General features: G+C 38.0%; 1 pseudogene; it reads left to right on the forward strand.

Annotated features, from left to right (window-relative positions):
- The first annotated feature begins 3,394 nt into the window (after window positions 1–3,394).
- LOC113918601 lies at window positions 3,395–4,613 on the forward strand (annotated as a pseudogene).
- Window positions 4,614–6,376: the final 1,763 nt, after the last annotated feature.

Genomic DNA, 6,376 nt, shown 5'->3' on the forward strand with positions numbered 1-6,376 from the left:
ATAGCCTACTTTATCCCCCCCCTAAACTTTGGATATCAGGGTAAACACTCTAATAACTATATAAACATAATATTGTTACTACTGATTTTTGTTTTAACTATGTGGAACAAATCTTTTCAGGGACCCAAAGAGGTAGACAAGATACTAAAGAGCGAAGGTAGGGACAAGAGAGGGCAGAAGCCCAGAGGAGGTTCCAAAATACATGCATGCCATAGTTTCACTAGCTCTCCTCTTCTTGGAGTAAGGATAAGCAGCAATCAACATGGTAAGAAATCCATAAGTAAACACAAAGGTTTCTGGTCTTTCCCTGTGAGTGGGTAAAAAAGCACGCAAGACAGGGGCGCCTAACTGGCTCAGTAGGTTAAGCGTCCAACTCTATTTCAGCTCAGGTCATGATCTCAGGGTTGTGAGATCAAACCCAGCTTAAGATTCTTTCTCTGCCTCTCCCTCTGCTCCACCCCACCCCTTGTGTGTGCACACGCTCTCTCACTCTAAAAAAAAAAAAAAAGAAATAATTTTTTTTTTTTTAAAAAAAGCACACAAAACGAAGCTCTGTGGTTCATTTCCTACAGATTTTGACTTCAACTCTCTGGCAGGATTTGTCCTGCCCCCAGTTTTTAACTGCACTCAAGTGGGGACTCTATGATTGCAGCGAGACTTTCACTTCCTCTATTTTCCAGAACTCTTATTCCTCAAACACAGAAGAATAAAAAGGTATCTAACTATAGTCAGTGACCATAGAACCCACTGTTCAAATTAGCCTAGCCAAAATACCTGGAAATTGATCTTCCTTTTCTTTTTATGCTAAAATTAATTTAAACTTGGTCAAGCAAAGGGTGCCTGTGTTTTCTGCCATGTCAGGAAAAACTAAAAAGCCAAATGAAAGCCCTCTTGAGAAATAACTAATCATTCCATATGTAAGAAAAGTTTAGTGCTTTGTATTTAATCTTTGGAATCTACAACGTTTCGTGGAAATTCTGACACTTATTTGAAGGATTAAAATCAATGGAGCATTTTGCCAGTACCATGTGTTGTGGATTCCTCACGCTAGGAATCATGAGGGAAAGTTCATGCTGTTTTTATATCCACGTTGCTAAGGTGATTTTTGTGGGATGAAAACACACTGGCAACTCAGTTTTAATTTGTTTACAAAAGAATATGAATGAGTTTCACCTCCTACAGTCAGGAGCACTTCAGCTTCTGCTTAACTCTTTGAATCCAACTGTAGGGGGCAAGATCAGTCTCTACCAAACCATGAACCAACTAGCAAATTAAGTAAAAACTCCTTCAGTCATTTCAGTTGTTAAAATGCAATTGCTCTCAGCAGCCACATATACAATCTGTTAAATAGTCCCAATTAACTCACTATTTAGAGCACAAAGTGAAAAACAGAATATATGTGAAACTAAGTGAAAAGGTAGACCATTCAATTCCAAAATGAAATGTACCTTGCTTCTCAGAGTAAGCATCCTGTCAGTAAATCAAAATGGATTAAACAACAGCTGTCTTGTTGGCTTGGATGTGTGTGAATGTGTAGAGTCATATATTGTCATTTGATCAAATCATAGCATTTAATGCAACTGTGTCCTTTTGGTCATAGGAGTGGGCATAATGGGGCAGAGAGGGTGGAGACTGTTTGGGTTTGAATAAATAATACCAAAGAAACCAAGTAAGAGGCTAGAATACCAGCCACTGTTTTCTGGCTTTGTACAGTTCTTCTCAAGGCCTTTTCAATGATTTTGTTCACTACTGCATCAGAAGCAAGACTCATCATGGATCACTGATTCTATATTATGGAACAGCTGTGGCAGAAATAATCTTACCACAAGGTAAAAAATAAAATTCTTACCCTGAGCTAGGAGAATATTTTTATAATACAAGAGGCAACACAGTGATGTGGTTATGAACATGGAATCGGCGCTCAACTCTCTAGGTCTACTACTTTCTACTTCATCATCTAGAGGCAGAGGACTTCACATTGAGGTACTGTTTCATCTTCTTTAAAACAAGAATTATAAAAGCAACTACATTATATATAAATGAACAGATTTAATCTGTGAATGTCTGTTAAATGCAAAGTAAACACCATGTCAGTATATTATTATTTTTATTATAGATGTAGTATTTTGAATTCTTCAATTAGTGTATAAGAAAAGTTACCATACACTTTAAATTCCAGAGCCAGAAAGTCTTTTTTTTTATTCTTAATATGAGAAAAGGGCATTTTGTATGGTTTTCTCACTAATTTTACCAAGACCTTTTGTTCCCCAACTCTTTAATTAAAAGAACCCCAGGTTTTCACTATATGACTCTTCAAATTATTTGATTTGCAGGAAGCTGGGCTGTATTGCCCACAGTAAATTAAAAACCTAGGAAAATCCTAATATAGTAATGGCCACTTTTCCTGCTCTTGCATTTAAGCTATTTTAATTGAAGAATATGGATTTATAGACTCTTAGAATTAAAAGCAATCCTAAAAGGCAAAACACTTGATACAGGTGCCCTCCCTCACTCATATATACATATATTCTGCTCATTTTTTAGCACTCCTTAAGGGCAAGGACTGTGTCTTATTTTAATTCTGTAGATCTTGCCATTGATATAGTACCTGCACTGAGGCAATGCTTATTCAGGATGGAATACATTTATCCCTCCATTAAGTATATACTGAGTAATAAATGCCAACACTTGGATAAGCTATGGAGTTATAAAGATAAATAGAACAGTCTCTGCTTTTAAAGAAATCACCATACCAAAGTGTTATAAAAAAAACAACAAAAAAAACAAAAACCAAAACAAAAAACAACTAAATATTATATAGTAAGTGCTAGATGAGATTGATGGGCAGAGTGTGACAGGTTATACATGAACTGCAGGGAAGGGAGAATGACACCTTTGGTCTTACACTTGCTCTCCAATGGCCTTGGACACAGGAGTGGACATAATGGGGCAGAGAGAGTGTATCCTACAATGGCCAGCTCTTTGGATAGCAGTGGGTAATTCAGAAGTGTGGTTGGGCATGTAATAAGGGGACTATGAGGACTTTTGGTAAGTCCCTATCTTTTGAGGTTTTGAAATTTCCATCTAATGTTGATAACAAGAGTCAAGGAATGGGCTGGACCAGAAGGGAGAGGCTTCCTCATGTTTGGCAGGCTTGAAAGCCTGAGACAGTGGGCCTCTCAGAGAATTATCCCTCAGTGTTGGCAACACCCCTCCTAAGTGGTTCTCCGGGGGATGCATAGTACCAAGAAGCTCACTCCTGGGTAAGGCAGTCCTTTGTACTGTCAAAAGATTCTTTATGTTAAGCCTTTATCTACCTCCCTGTTATTACCAGTCATCCGTGCCGATTCTACCATCTGGAACAAGATATAAAATTAAGCCCTCTACTGGTCTTCTTCGCGCGACTCTCCCCGCGGGTTCTCTCTGGGCACAATGGCAACTCTTAAGGAAAAACTGATTGCACCAGTTGCAGAAGAAGAGGCAACCATCCCAAACAATAAGATCACTGTAGTGGGTGTTGGACAAGTTGGTATGGCGTGTGCCATCAGCATTCTGGGAAAGTCTCTGGCTGATGAACTTGCCCTTGTGGATGTTTTAGAACATAAACTCAAAGGAGAAATGATGGATCTACAACATGGGAGCTTATTTCTTCAGACACCTAAAATTGTGGCAGATAAAGATTACTCTGTGACTGCCAATTCTAAGATTGTGGTGGTGACTGCAGGAGTCCGCTAGCAGGAAGGAGAGAGCCGGCTCAATCTGGTGCAGAGGAATGTTAATGTCTTCAAATTCATTATTCCGCAGATAGTCAAGTACAGTCCTGATTGTGTCATAATTGTGGTTTCCAACCCAGTGGATATTCTCACATATGTTACCCGGAAACTAAGTGGACTACCCAAGTACCGTGTAATTGGAAGTGGGTGTAATCTGGATTCTGCTAGATTTCGCTATCTTATGGCTGAAAAACTTGGCATTCATCCCAGCCGCTGCCATGATGGATTTTGGGAGAACATGGTGATTCAAGTGTGGCTGTGTGGAGTGGAGTGAATGTGGCAGGCGTTTCTCTTAGGAACTGAATCCAGAAATGGGAACAGAAAACGACAGTGAAAATTGGAAGGAAGTGCATAAGATGGTTGTGGAAAGTGCCTACGAAGTCATCAAGCTAAAAGGATATACCAACTGGGCTATTGGATTAAGTGTGGCTGATCTCATTGAATCCATGTTGAAAAATCTATCCAGGATTCATCCAGTGTCAACAATGGTGAAGGGGATGTATGGCATTGAGAACGAAGTCTTCCTGAGCCTTCCATGTATCCTGAATGCTCGGGGCTTAACCAGGGTGATCAACCAGAAGCTGAAGGATGATGAGGTTGCCCAGCTCAAGAAAAGTGCAGATACCTTATGGGACATCCAGAAAGACCTAAAAGATCTGTGACTTCTGGCTTCTAGGCTGTAGAAATTTAAAACTAGGATGTGATTAACTGTGAGCCTTTAGTTTTTCATCCATATACATGGATCACAGTTTGCTTTTATCTTCCTAAATATGTGAATCTGGGCTCACAAAATCAAAGCCCATGCTTGGTTTAATGCTTGCAATATGAGCCCTTGAACAAATAAAATTAACTATTGCAGTGTGAAAAAATAATTAAGCCCTCTACCATGTAACATGCATTCAAACAGAAGAAGACCCCCTCAATTATTATGATATCCTACTTCTTTTATGTTAAGTATTTCATAGATGTTCTTTCAACTTATATAATTCCACAGACTTTATCACTCACTTTTCTTTCTCTGAAGTACTCTATTAGTCAGTGATCCTCTTAAAATATGGAACCTGGGACTGGACACTCCGTAAGGCCCCACATTGCATTGAAATAGCTTCAGAGGAGACCAAGTTTGTATCTTATAGAACAGAACACAGTTTGCAGAAAGAACATGGAAGCACTTTGCAAACTGTAAAGCCCATTTACAAAAACACAGTATAATACTTTGCAGATTTGCTTTTGTGTTCTTTAAATTGCATACATCAAAAGACTTAAATGACTGTTCAGAGCCAGTGGCTCAGCAATACCTGTAGTAAGAAAAGGCAACCTTAGTTATTTCTTAATTAAGACTCTTGTAGCATAAGGAGGTGTTGGGAAATTAATTTGACAGCCTAAATTAACGTGCATTACTTTAACAATTATCTCTGATTTATTTTGGAGAAACTCAGCAAGTATTGATTCATTTCTCCAGCCTTCTATGAGTAATCACATTCAAAGTAAACAACATCAATTATTAAGAATCTGCTTTTGCATGGTAACTAAATTTATACTGAAAGAGTGAATGTCAAAATGCACCAGAAGAGACTGTCTGAATAGATTTTTTGATAACTTTAAGAAAACCTCACAAAAAGCTAACTTATTCGCAAACATGTCTTAATTTCTTTCTATATTTTCAGAGAACCACATTTTGGTGCTAGAAGGAAACTCAAGGATCATCCAGCCCAATTCAAACAGAAATACATGGAGTTAAAGATTTTATTATTATGAAAGCTGAATATTTAGTAACCTAATTAATTTTTATATCACTAGCAAAAAAAATTTAACTGGAGCAATTAATACTTAGATATTAATACTTAATATATAATACTTAATAATTAATACTTAGCCATCATACAATATAAATGTGACTCAAATGTGGTTAAGAACCAATCCTAGCTGAGCCTAACTTAGAAGAGGGTGAGGAGACACAGTAGTAGGTAATGCTCCATTTCTTCTATCTAGGTAAATTTCTGAAATTTGAAGTTCAGAGTCAATTCTACTGGGCATTAAAAACATGTCAAAATGATTTGTTGATGTAAAATACGGTGGTAGTGTTTGATGATTAAGTGTGGGTTTTTAAATTTTTGTTTGTACTAATTTTTCTGTATCCTCTAATATTTTTTTGCACTAAATATATCTCGTCATTTGAAGAGTCATATGCATCCATATTTTAGAGAAATATATTTTCTGTTTCTGATTATCTGATATAAACAGAAAACGAGGAAGTGACAAATGACTTCCTATTGCAAGTCTAAGTAGATTACACTTTATCTAAGCATTCATTTTATTTTGGTATTTAATCCTCTTTCCCAACTCTCTGGCCTGGTGGGAGCTGGACTAGGGGTACCCAAGCACCAGTGCCTATGAGGCAACCGGAACCTTCACTCTGGCTCTTCCCACCCAGATTCAAGTCCTTCCCAGCCCCTTCTTTCATCTCCATTTACAAATCAAAGAGGACGAGAAGGGGCAGCAGGCTGCCTGCAGGGTTGCTGGCTCTGTGCAGCTTTCTTTTCCTGGCCATAGGAGTAACCTACAGATGACTATATACAGAAACACTGGCAACAGTGTTGTGA

This window comes from Zalophus californianus, chromosome 1 (assembly GCF_009762305.2).
Source record: "Zalophus californianus isolate mZalCal1 chromosome 1, mZalCal1.pri.v2, whole genome shotgun sequence".
NCBI classification, from domain to species: Eukaryota; Metazoa; Chordata; class Mammalia; order Carnivora; family Otariidae; genus Zalophus; species Zalophus californianus.